This window comes from Heterocephalus glaber, unplaced genomic scaffold (genome assembly GCF_053883595.1).
Source record: "Heterocephalus glaber isolate CG9 unplaced genomic scaffold, H.glaber_assembly_v1.0 deba00001538, whole genome shotgun sequence".
NCBI lineage: Eukaryota > Metazoa > Chordata > Mammalia > Rodentia > Bathyergidae > Heterocephalus > Heterocephalus glaber.
In genome coordinates this window covers 36,312,545-36,326,468 of record NW_028258333.1, presented here as the reverse complement: position 1 = coordinate 36,326,468, position 13,924 = coordinate 36,312,545, and positions in this window count along the sequence as shown.

The following is a 13,924-nucleotide window of genomic DNA, read 5'->3' as shown; positions in this document are numbered from 1 at the left end:
ACTATAGCTCCAGACTGGACCTTGAAATAAGACAGAGGAAATACAGAACATTATCTCTGCTGGGCTGTTGGTTTTGTGGCTATCACTGAGTGACTTCTGCTTCTGGGGCCTCAAATTACTATGTGGATTGTTGGCCCCAGTGTTGAGTTCTGGCCAACTAGTCTTGATGTCATTGCATTTTCTGGCACTGAGCCTGCCATGCTCATAGTGGTATAGTCTGTTGATGGAGGGTAGGTGGCTGTGCTTTTCTTTTTCTGCTGCTGGTGTCTGACATCAGAGACTCCTCAGTGGATAGTCACTGATACATCCTAGGCATCACGTCCACACCTCCTGTAGTTTTAGATGAAACCAATCATTTAAGGTTGTAGTAGTTTCATTGTATGCAGACTTTTCAGAAGTGATACAGATGTGATATGGCTGAAAGGTGGTTCTATGGTTGTCAGTGACATAGACAATATGAGAAATTCCAGTAACAGGGTTGACCTCCTCCATTTTCACAAGTAATAACACAGTCTCCACTGGGTTCTTGTAGACATCTTGCAAGTGCAGGTCTCGAATTCGAGCTCCAGTACCAAAAAAAAAAATTAAAGGTGCAAATTTCCAATGATGAATGTCATTATATTGTATACCTAAAATGTACCAATAAAATTAATTTTAAAAAATACATGATGAGATTAGGAAATCTAGTAAGTTCTAACTTTTAATGAAAACAAAAGAAATGGTGTGGCAGATACTATTTTTTTTGATATTTCTCTATTTTAAAAAATCCAGCATATTTAACTGCAAAGATTAAAACAACAGAAAAGAAAGAGTAAGTCATTTTTTAATCCTAAATCTCTCTAATGGATACAGTTTTATGCTTACGTATATGTACAGATTTCTTAAAATATGGAATCATACTGTGTATACTGCTGTGTAATCATTTTTATTTCATTTTTAAGGCATTGGGTATTTTCTATGTCAATAGAATCTACCCTTTCATTTAAAATATCTATACAGTGTTCAACTATGAGGATGGCCTATGACTTACATCTTAATTATGCTTTGATAGATGTGATTAATGATATAATGAACATTTTATACAATATATCTTTCCATATCTGTCCTATAGTTTCTTAGAATAAATGGAAATGTTAGATAAAGGAAAAGGTACAGTGTAATTTCCAAACTACAGACTATCTTCCAGAATTAAAAGAATTTCTATTTTTACCAAGTAGCATGAGAGTGCCTATTTTACTACACTCTTATTATCACTACTACTCATATTACTATGATAATTTAAATCCTGCTTTTCAAAATTTTCATTTCTTTGGTATTGAATTTGAAGTTATTTGTATTTTATCTGTCAATTGGTTGATTTTTCTCTATTTTTCTTTTGTTTATGTTTTCTAATGAATACACATATTCATGTTATCTATATATTGCAAATATTAAACCTTTGTGATATATGCTAAAAATATTTTACAGCACTTTTTCATTAGTCTCTTCTATTGGAAGATTTGATTTAAAGTGTTATTTGCTTTTGTAAAAGCCAAAGTCACAAAATTAATCTTCTTTTCCTTTATAATTATAGTTTTGTGGCCGGCTTCAAAAAGTCTTCTCCACCTCAAGAGTATAAGACTATTCTACATTGTTATTCTACTATTTATAAATGTAAAAAGAAAATAAATCTAAAAATATTTTGTCTTTTACCCTACAGAAAAGCAAATCCCTCAAATAGATTTAATTTATTTCTTTACAATTTGGCAGCCAATTGGTTATTTCAGTGTTACATATTGAAAAATGAAATATTTTATATTACTACATGTTGAAATATTCTAGAATTTTAGAATTCTTTAATGTTTTATACTACTAATAAATTTATGCATATGTGTATTTTAATGAAATCATATATTTTGTTTCATTGATCTCTTTTTCTGTATTTATGTCATATCTAAAGTGTTTTAATTATGTAGCTTTAAAATAAGTTCGAATATCTGAGAGGGCAGATCACTCACCACTAAACATTTATTTTTTCAAAGAAAAGTTAGAGTAAGCAGTTTACCTCTGCTAAAACAAAACAAAATGCACAATAAAGAAACCCTCATAGAAAAATAAAAAAAGAAGAAAGCAAAAAAGTAAGCAATTAGGGTTTATTTATCCAGGGTTCTCCAGAGAAAAAGGACTCTCATAGAATATGTAAGCTTAATAGAATATGCATGAGAGACAGAGAGGGAGAATTTCATCAGAATTGGCTCACTTGATTTTGGATGCCAAAGGGTCCTATATTCTGCCAGCTGGAAAATCAGGAAAGCCAGCATAATGCAGTCCAAGTTCCAAGGTCTGAGAACCGAAAGCACCAATGTCCAAAGAAAGGAGAAGAGGGGTGTTCCAGCTCAAAGACTGTGAATTCACTTAGTATGCTTTTTAAGTCAAAGTGTTACAAAAATATGATTTTTAAAAATCCCACTTACCATAGTATCAAAACTATCTTTGGAACTTTGTGAAATATCTATGATCTCTAAACTAAGACTAGCATGCCTATATATACTGAAATGTTTGATAATTATGCATATTTTATATAAACTCCTTCCTAAACTCCTAGCTCTAATTAATTTTGAGATATAATCATACTGAAAATAATGATTACTTGCCTCTTCTCTTAAAGTATACCCACCTTTTCAAATTTGTTAGGACTTCTAGAAAAATTTAGACAATGTACACATTATGATATAGATGATGTATAAGCAGTAATGTAATATTGATCAGATTTAAATTTTCTGATGAAATATACAACCAAGGTATCTTCTTTTAAATATATATGCTATTTGATAAAACTTCATTAAAATAAGCAAATTTCTTCTAGATCTGTTTTTAAATTTTTAGGTACATTATTTGTGTATGTGTTTTGTCAGAAATGGATGTTGAAAATTTCACAATCTTTTTACATCTATCCAGATAATCATATGCTTTCTTTTCTGATAATAAAAAGGTAATGCATTCTATTAATTAATTTTTCAAAAAAAATATGTTGAATGGGGCCGGGGATTTAGCTCAGTGGTTTTGATGCCTGCTGCACAAGCGCAAGGACCCGAATTCGATCCCCAGTACCAAAAAAAAAATGTTGAATGAATAAATGGAAAAATTATGACATCCTTGGATTCCTGGAGAATCTCTAATTGATTATGATTTTAATACAATATTATATTCTATGTTCTCATATTATATTTATGATAGTTGCTTGAATACTTGTCTGTATCTTTATTGTGTATTATTTTTCTCAGAGTTTTGTGTAAGGTTTATGCTGCCTTCTAGATAACTTCCCAAATCACTCTTCTTTCTAAAAAATTTTAAGTATCATGCCTGGTCACATCATTAACAGAATCTTCCCTAACTGACCATGGAGCTCCTTTGTATTAGTTATCTATGCTGTATAACAAATCACCCAAATCTTAGTGGTTCAAACCAACAAATATTGCTCAATATGATGGCACATGCCTATAAACACAGCTGCTTGGGAGGCTAAAACAGGAGGATTATCATTTCTAGGCAAGCCTGGAGAAATTGACAGAATCTTGTCTCAGAAACAAACAAACAGCCTGCTGCACACAGGAACGTCTGTGGATGCCCTACTGAGGTCCTGAGTCTTGCAGAAGACACTGAATCACCCTACTGCAGACAGGCAGCCACCTGGTTCCACACTACAAAGACGCAGAGGACACCAGACCACCAGACCAAGGTACCGAGTCCTGCTGTTCCCGGCCCAGAGGGAGGGGCTTCTGAGCCACCATCCCACTGCTCCTGGTCCAGAGGAAGGGGCTTCCCAGCCACCATCCCTCCCGCTGCTCCCAGCCCACAGGAAAGGGCTTTTGGGTCACCATCCCTACCGCTGCTCGCGGCCCCTGTCCCACCTCACCCAGCTCAGAGGAGGTAATCCGTGTGGGTGCTAACAGCCCCATGGCCCAGTCAAAATGAGAAAACATGTAAATAAGTCTCAAAACCAGACTTCCAGATCACCTACAGCAACACCAAAGGGAAATGAGATGGAACACTCTGATACTCAACCACCTGGACCCACTGAACTAGCAACAAAAGGGGATCTGGAAAAACTGAAATCAGAAATAATTTCTCAGATAACAGGAGAAATTGTGCCCCTAGTGCAAGACATGATTAATAAATCTAGAGAGGAGCTCAGGAACATGATGGAATCCCAACATAGGAAACAAATAGAATCCATAAAACAGATGCAAATAGATTTCCAGGACATGAAAAACTCCATTGAAAGTCTACACAGCAGAATGAGCCAATGTGAGCACAGAATTTCAGATATAGAAGATAAGATTGGAATTAATGACCAGGAAAAGAAAAATTGCTTCAAAATTAGAAGGGAACATGAGAAATCAATCCAGCAGCTGCTAGATGATGCAAAGGAGAATAGCATAAGACTGATTGGAGTCAATGAAGAAACAGGAGAGAGTGGAGATGACATAAAAAATCTCTTCACAGAAATAATGGCAGAAAACTTCCCAAGAAGGGGAAAAGAGCTTGACATACAGATAAGTGAGGCATATAGGACTCCAAATAGCCTTGATCAAAAAAAATCTACACATAGGCACATACTTGTTAAGATTCCAGAAACACAACAGAAGAACAAAGTTCTCCAAGCAGTCAGAGCAAAGAAACAAATCACATACAAAGGAAAGTCCATCAGAATCACAGCAGACTTCTCAACACAAACCATCAAGGCAAGAAGAGCTTGGAGTGACATATTCCAAGCCCTAAAAGAAAACAGCCTCCAACCCAGATTGATGTACCCTGCAAAACTAGCTTTCAAAATGGATGGAGAAATAAGATACTTTCTTGACAAAGAGCACCTTAGGAACTTTGGGAATACCAAACCAGCACTCCAAAGAACTTTACACAATAGCCTAGGAACAGACATTGAGGATCACAACCCCAGGAAGCAAAGCAGAATGAACCCATCTGGCATGACAAGAAATTAAATGGAAAGGGGGAGAACCCAACAAAAAGAAAAAGTCATGGCAATGACAAGTCAATATGTTTCAGTTATAACCATCAATGTTAATGGTCTCAATTCACCAATCAAAAGAAATAAACTGGCAGAATGGGTCAAGAAGCAAAATCCAACAATTTGCTGCATACAAGAAACACACTTAATGCAAAAGGAAACTCATAGACTGAAAGTTAAAGGGTGGAAAACAATACTCCGTGTGACAGGAACCCGAAAAAAAGCAGGAGTAGCTATCCTCTTGGCAGATCAAGTAGATTTCAAACCAACACTGTTTAAGAGAGATGAAGAAGGACACTACGTCCTTGTAAAGGGAAGAATCCAACAGGAAGAGATGACAATCATAAATATTTATGCACCAAACACTAGTGCGCCCAACTATATAAAACAAATACTAACAGACATGAAAAGTCATATATACACTAATACAATTGTAGTGGGGAACCGCAACACCCCACTGTCACAAATAGATAGATCAACTAGGCAAAAAATAAGTAATGAAATACTAGAACTCAATCGAACTCTTGAACAAATGAACTTAACAGATGTTTACACAGTCTTCCACCCCACAAAATCAGAATACACATTCTTCTCAGCTGCACATGGGTCATTCTCCAAAATAGACCACATACTCACACATAGAACATGTTTAAGTAAGTGCAAAGGAATTGAAGTTATCCCCTATATATTATCAAACCATAGTGCAATGAAATTGGAGATCCATAGCAAAAGAAACTCAAAAAATTTCATAAACACGTGGAAATTGAACAACACACTTCTGAATAACCAATGGGTCACAGAGGAAATTAAAGAAGAAATCAGACAGTTCCTTCAATTAAATGACAATGACAATACAACATATCAGAATCTATGGGACACAACGAAAGCAGTCTTACAAGGGAAATTCACAGCAGTGAATATGCATATTAGGAAAACAGAACGAGCCCAATTAAACAACCTGATGCTGAACCTCAAGCTTCTAGCAAAAGAAGAGCAGGACCACCCCAAAGCTCATACAAGGGAGGAAATTATAAAGATTAGAGGAGAAATCAATGCAATGGAGACTAAGAGAACCATACAAAAAAATCAATGAAGCCAAGAGTTGGTTCTTCGAAAGAATCAACAAAATTGACAAACCTTTAGCCAACCTTGTCAGAGAAAGGAAAGAAAAGGCCCAAATCCATGCAATTAGGAATGAAAAGGGTGAAATGACAACAGACCCAGCAGAAATCCAGAGGATCATCAATATCTACTTCCAGAACCTATGCACCGATAAGATGGAAAACACAGAAGAAATGGACAGATTCCTAGATACATATGAATTACCAAAGTTGAATGAAGAAGATCTAAAAATTCTAAACAACCCAATATCAACCAATGAAATTGAAAATGTAATTAAAACCTTATCAACTGAGAAAAGCCTGGGCCCTGATGGCCTCACTGCTGAATTCCACAAAACATTTAGAGAGGAACTGCTGCCACTACTGTTGAAACTCTTCAATGAACTTGAAAGGGAAGCAATACTCCCAAATTCATTCCTGGAAGCAAGCATCACCTTGATCCCCAAAGCAGAGAAAGACCCAACTGAAAAAGAGAACTATAGGCCAATCTCACTAATAAACATAGATGCAAAAATCCTTAATAAGATACTGGCAAATAGAATGCAGAAGATCATCAAGAAGATCATACACTCTGATCAAGTGGGATTCATCCCAGGGATGCAGGGATGGTTCAATATACAAAAATCTATCAATGTAATACACTATATCAATAGAGCCAAGGACAAAAACCATATGATTATCTCCATAGATGCAGAAAAAGCATTTGACAAAATCCAACATGCATTTAGCATAAAAACCCTACAAAAATTGGAATAGATGGTCTCTACCTCAAACTGATAGAAGCCATCTATGAAAAACCAACAGCCAATATCATACTAAATGGTCAAAAACTGAAATCCTTCACACTCAAATCAGGAACAAGACAAGGATGTCCACTATCACCACTCTTCTTCAATACAGTTCTGCAAACATTAGCTATGGCAATTAGACAAGAGAAAGAAATAAAAGGAATAAAAGATAGGTAATGAAGAAGTCAAATTGTCATTATTTGCAGATGACATGATACTCTATATAAAAGACCCCAAGAACTGCACCAAAAGTCTTCTAGACTTAATAACCAAATTCAGTCAAGTAGCTGGATACAAGGTCAACACACAAAAATCAATAGCTTTCCTCTACACCAATGACAGGCTCACTGAGAGAGAAATAGGCCAAATAATTCCTTTCACAATAGCATCCAAAAAACTGAAATACCTAGGAATCAACCCAATGAAAGAAATCAAAGACCTCTTCTCTGAAAACTATGGCACTCTGAAAAGACAGATTGAAGATGATATCAGAAAATGGACAGACATCCCCTGCTCCTGGGTAGGAAGGATTAATATAGTGAAAATGGCCATACTTCCAAAACTGCTATATAGATTTAATCCAATTCCAATTGAGATCCCACCAGCATACTTCATAGACCTTGAGAAAACAATGCAAAAATTCATTTGGAACAAAAAGAGACCCAGAATAGCAAAAGCAATTCTAGGTAACAGAGACATGGCAGGGGGTATCACAATGCCCAACCTGCAACTCTACTACAAAGCTACTGTGATAAAAACAGCATGGTACTGGCAAAGAAACACACTTGAGGACCAGTGGAACAGATTAGAAGATGCAGAAACAACGCCAGACACACTCAGCCATCTCATCTTCCACAAAGGAGCCAAACACCCTCACTGGAGGAAAGATAGCCTCTTTAATAAATGGTGCTGGAAAAATTGGGCTTCAACTTGCCAAAGATTAAAACTAGACTGTATCTCTCAGTATGCACTAAATTAAAATCAAAATGGATTAAAGATCTAAATATTAAAATAGAAACTCTGAACCAGTTGGAACAGACGTTAGGTAGAACCCTTGAAGACATTGGTGTAGGAAAAGATTTTATGAACAAAACCTCAGTTGCCCATGAACTAGCAGAAACAATCAACAAATGGGATCTCTTCTTATTAAAAGGCTTCTGCACAGCAAGAGAAACCACCAGCAGTATGAAGAGACAACCCACAATGTGGGAAAAAATCTTCACCTGCTTTTCCTCAGACAAAGGTCTACTATCTCAAATCTATAAAGAACTTAAAAAGATCAGACCTCCCAAATTTAATGACCCAATCAAAAAATGGGCATCTGAAATGAACAGACATTTCTCAGACAAAGAAGTAGAAATAGCAAATAAATACATGAAAAAATGTTCAACATCACTGGTCATTCGAGAGATGCAAATGATAACAACACTGAGATTCCACTTCACTCCAGAAAGAATGGCTGCTATCACGAAATCAACCAATAACAAATGCTGGTGGGGCTGTGGGGAAAGAGGAACCCTGCTCCATTGCTGGTGGGAGTGTAGACTGGTGCAAGCACTGTGGAAATCAGTATGGAGATACCTCAAAGAACTAGGACTGGAAGTCCCATTCGACCGCACTATTCCACTGCTGGGGATCTTCCCCAAAGAATTAAAAGAATCATACCACAGTGATATATGTGTGCCCATTTTCATAGGAGCACAGTTTGGAATAGCTAAAACTTGGAAATAGCCAAAATTCCTATCAACTGGAGACTGGATAAAGAAAATGTGGTTTTTTTATAAAATGGAGTACTACTCAGCCATAAAACATGAGAAATTAGAGACATTTATAGGTAAGTGGATGCACATTGAGGCGATACTCGTAAGTGAAATAAATAGGGCACACATGAATAAATACCGAATAGTTTCTCTGGTGTGAGAAACTGAAAGTGTAAATAAGGACTAAATGTAAAATAGGTAATGTGAACTAGGAAGAAAAGGGCCAAAGGGGAAGGAAGTGGGGGGCTAGGGGAAAGGATAGATGGGAATGGGATTAATATGAGAAAATGGAAAAATAGGAACAAAATCTTTGTAAATAGGGAGGACTGGAGGGGTTGAAGGGAGGGCTGGGCAAGGGTGAAAAATAAGAACCAAGTGAGATTATGTAAAGGTGCAAATTTCCAATGATGAATGTCATTTTACTGTATACCTAAAATGTACCAATGATTAGAATGAATAATTGATAATGTAAAATGGGAAGAAAAGGTCCAAAGGGGTAGGGGTAGTGGGAGGGGCAGGGGAAAGGAAAGAAGGGAAAGGAAAAATTCTGAGAAATGGACAAAATGGAAGTAAAGTCTTTGTAAATAAGGAAGGGTGGAGGGCGTGAAGGGAGGGCTAGGAATGGGGCAAAAATAAGAACCAAGATGCATTATGTAAAGGTACAATTCCCAATGAGAAATGTAATTGTGTTGTATACCTACAATGTACCAATAAAAGAATTTAATACAAAAAAACAACAAACAAACAAACAAATAAGGAAACAAATATTTATTGCCTGTTTCTGTTAGTTGAGAATTCAGATGCTGCTTAGTTTAGATGTTATGACTTACCATCCCTTATGAGATTACAATTAAATTGTTGTCCTAGGATATAGTCACCTGAAGATGGGCTAGAATTCTCCTCCAAGCTCATTTATGTGACTGTTGGTTGGAGGCCTCAGTTCCTTCCCACATAATCTCTCCATAATGATGTCAGTGTGTTCTTGTGATGTCGTGGTTGGCTGCTCCCAGAATAAGCAATCTGAGAGAATGCAAACAGTGTTTATTAGGTCCTAGTCTTAGAAGTAACACACTGTCACTCCTGACATATTCTATTGGTCATAAAGATAAACTCTAATACAATGTGAGAGGGCACTGCACTAGGATGTGGATATCAAGAGGGATAGGTCATTAGTGGCCATCTTTTTTATTGTTTATTGGTACAATTTAGATATAATGATCACTTTCATCATATGGAATTTGTACCCATGCATGATATATCTTGATTCTTGTTTTTTCCCATTCCCCTCCCCACTTCAACCCCTTATTTACAAAAGCTTTGTTTCCATATTATATTTCTTTTCTCATTTTTTCTTTTCCATTCCTTCCTTTTCCCCACCCCCTCCCTAGTACCCCTTCCCATTTGAACATTTTGTTCCAATTTCACATTGTCTATTATACATTCTAATCCTTATTTACATTTTCAGCTTCTCACACCAGAGAAACAATGCAATATTTACACATGAGTGTTCAATTTATTTCACTTCAAAGTATGGTCTCAAGGTGCATCCATTTACCTATAAATGTCTTAAGTTTATCCTGCTTTATGGCTGAGTAGTACTCCATTCTATAAAAAAACCTCACATCTTCTTTATCTATTCATCAATTGGTGAGCATTTGGGCTGTTTCCAAGAAGAATTTATGAATAAAACCCTGACTGCATGGGAAATATTACAAATAACCAATAACTAGCATCTCAACTTATTAAAAAGCTTTTGTACAGCCAAAGAAATCACCAACAGAGTGAAGAGACAACCAACAGAGTGGGAAAAAAATTTTGACAACTGTTCCTCAGACAAAAGACTAATACTTAGAATATATAAAAATGTAAAGACCCAATCCAAAACTAAGTATCTGAGATGAATACATATTTCTCAGATGAGGAAGTACAAATGGCAAATAAATACATGAAAAATGTTCAACATCACTGATCATTTGAGAGATGCAAAATAAAACATCCCTGAGATTCCATCTCACTCCAGAAATGGCTGTTGTCAAGAAATCAACCAAAAACTAATACTGGTGGGGCTGTGGGAAAAAGGAACCCTTCTCCACTGTTGGTGGGAGTGTAGACTGGTGCAACCTCTGTGGAAATCAGTGTGGGGATTCCTCAAAAAACTGGGACTAGAGGTTCCATTCAACCCAGTTATCCCCTTTCCTAGTACCTTCCCAAAAGAATTAAAAGCATCATACAATAGTAATATATGCACACTCATGTTATTTAGGGACCGTCTTGAAGGCTGCTACCATGCTGCCCTCTCTCTTCTCTATACTTTTGGTTCCCCTCTCCAAAACACTGCTCCTAGTAATCAGAAAAATATTCTCTGTGAGGCTATACTAGCTACAACTCTGTAGGTAAGATGATTCTCAATCTTCATCTTAAATCCCATTGCTTGGGAGGAATTATCAATAAATACACGTGTTTATGCAATACTGGTGACTAGGACAGTTTTCTACTTGATGAGTGTGGCTTGCTGCTTGTGAAGATTTCAACCCAAACTCTTTGCAATGAGAGCTATTTGGAAGTTATTTGGAAAGGAGTTATTTGGAAATATTGTTTGGAAAGGGTTGTGCCTCTGATATATGACAACACCCCCCCCCCCCATTATCCTCTGTTTAAAGAAAACATAGGGTTAAACATCAAACTAGGAACTACTTCAGGGATGGTATTAATTCAGGTCATGTATGTATAATGCTGACCCATTTTCTAAAAATTTCCCCATGGACATCCTCCTTCAGAACACAGATGGCAAGAACAAAAGCATTTACTCTGGGGGAGGTGGGAAGGGGAGAAGTGTCATTTTATTTTACTTGAACTCTTTTCCACTTTCCATTGAGAATATCACAGCAAAACATTTTTTAATATGGTGATAAAAGTTGAGTTAATTTCTCCTTCTTTCTATTCCCTCTTTTCCTTATACCTATTTTATTTGGAAACAACCTAAGACTGGGTCTATATAGGGTTTCATTTTAGCTTATTTAGCTAAACTGACTTAAAGATTATTTTTTAAACTGTGTCAACCAATTTTTATTTTTAATGCTGGAGAGAAAGTTTACATTCTTCAAATTCTTTAATCTGATACAGTTTTTTTTTTTTCATTCTTCCATGTTATCCTGGATTCCAGTAACTTCTTCTTGGATATTTTCCTTTGTTCCACATCCTGAAACACTTGTCTGGATAATTATTTCTATTGTGAACAGAGGCTCATTTTATCTTCTTTGTCCTGTCTGGAAGTTTCTTTGCTACTGGGATCTCATTTTTTTAAATTACCAACTTTGTTTCCACACCTAGCTTTGCAGTCATTTAAATACCATATCTGAGCATTAATCATAAATAGAAGCATGAGAAAATTTGTGAAAGGAGAATTTCAAAGAACAGTTAATGGACAACTGTGACGCAGGTAAAATTTTCCTGATTTTCCTAAAATATCTTTAGTTATTTACCTCCTTATAGCTTAGGTATGTTGGTTCTATAACCTTTGTTTTTGTCTCAAAACCACTTCTTTATATGAAATCTAATTTTGAAAGTGATTTTCATTAATGACAAAATACAGAATCAAGATTCTCATATATTAGGGCTTTTACACCCTATTCCCCAGCCGCTTTCACTGTGACTTTGGGGCTGAGAAAGAGTGTTCCCTAGAATGCCCAGTGACCTATAAAATATAGTTTAAAAATCACTGGACAAGATAAATTCTGAGCTGTCTACCTGCTCTAGAATTCTATATAATCATAATTACCCTTTTCTTTCTTCTCCATCTTTTTAAACCATAGCCATCTCTTATGGACTAAATGCTTATCTTCTCTCATATTCTAAATTCCTATGTTGAAGCCTTAACCTCCAATGTAATGGTATTTGAAGATGAGGCCTTTGGAGGTTAGTTAGGGTTAGATAAAGTCATGAGCATGGGATTAGTGCCCTTAAAAGAAAAAACATCAGCAAGCTCCCTCTTGCCCCCTCCTCTCTCTTTCTGACAAGTGAGGACACAGCAGAAAGGTGGCCATCAGCAGGTGAAAAACAGGGCCCTCACCAGAACACAACCATGCTATGCTGGCTGGCATCCTTATCTCAGAATGCGAGCCTACAGAAGTGAGAAAAATCAATTTCTGTTTTTAAGCCACCTAGTTTATGGTATTTTGTTATTGTAGCCCAAGAAGCCCAGCTCGGCCAGGCCAGACTTCTGACCTCACGTGACTATCTGAATCATTATCTTCTGACTTTTCTTGGTCCTGGAAAAGTACAGAATTTTTAAGTAGTAGACTATATTCCACTTTGACTAGCACATAGAACTGCTCCTCTCTGACATGTCTAATTGAGTCTTCTATTTCACCACAGGGTTGGGAAGCCTAAAGTCATCTGTAGTAAGCAAGTATTTAACAGATGGTGCTTTTGAACTCTTGGATTTTCCTGCAGTTATCCTCACAGTCCTCATTTGTCTATCTCTAATCATTTTTAAACATTTGTCTAGAATGTTTAACTTTTTCAAATACTTTCACATCCACAATATCACCTTCTATGTGTAACAACTTGGTGTTGGAACAGAATTCTCTTTATTTTGCAAGTATGGAAACTGTGTGCCTACCAGGTTAAATGCCTTGCTAAAATGAGATACAGTAAATAATATTAGTGGCAAAATTGTGTAGAGAAGTAGTGAACTGGGTGCTAAGAGAACAGGATGACAAATGTATTCTCATATTACTAATAGGATTCTGTGGGAAAAGTCTCCTCCCTATTACCCTCCTCACTGACAAGTTAGAATTACATTATCCCACTAGACTCAAAATCCATTCGCTGTGAAAGTCTCCATCTGAAAGAAGATATTTCTTGTCTAATCATCTTTCCTTCTCAAGTTGTGGATTTTTGGGAAACTGGTCATTTGGGGTGACCTTCAAGTTGACATAATCAGAACCAAGTAGATTTTCAAAATTGGTTGGAACCAACTAGGCCAAGAGAATTTGGTAACTTTACACATCTAAAATACATTCCTGTTTGAGAAAGAGTAATTTTCTAAATCAGTTTAAAGCAAAGATGGAAAGAAAAGTCTCATGCCAAAACTCCAGCTACCACAGTCTGTTCGGCTTTCTCAGTCTGCTCAGGAGTGTGACAGAGGGTGTCTCTCATCCTGGCCAAATGCTGCGATCCACCCTTCCTGCAGAATGGTTTCCCTTTCACAGGCCGAACTCTGGCATCTTCAAAAGGCTCCTTCCC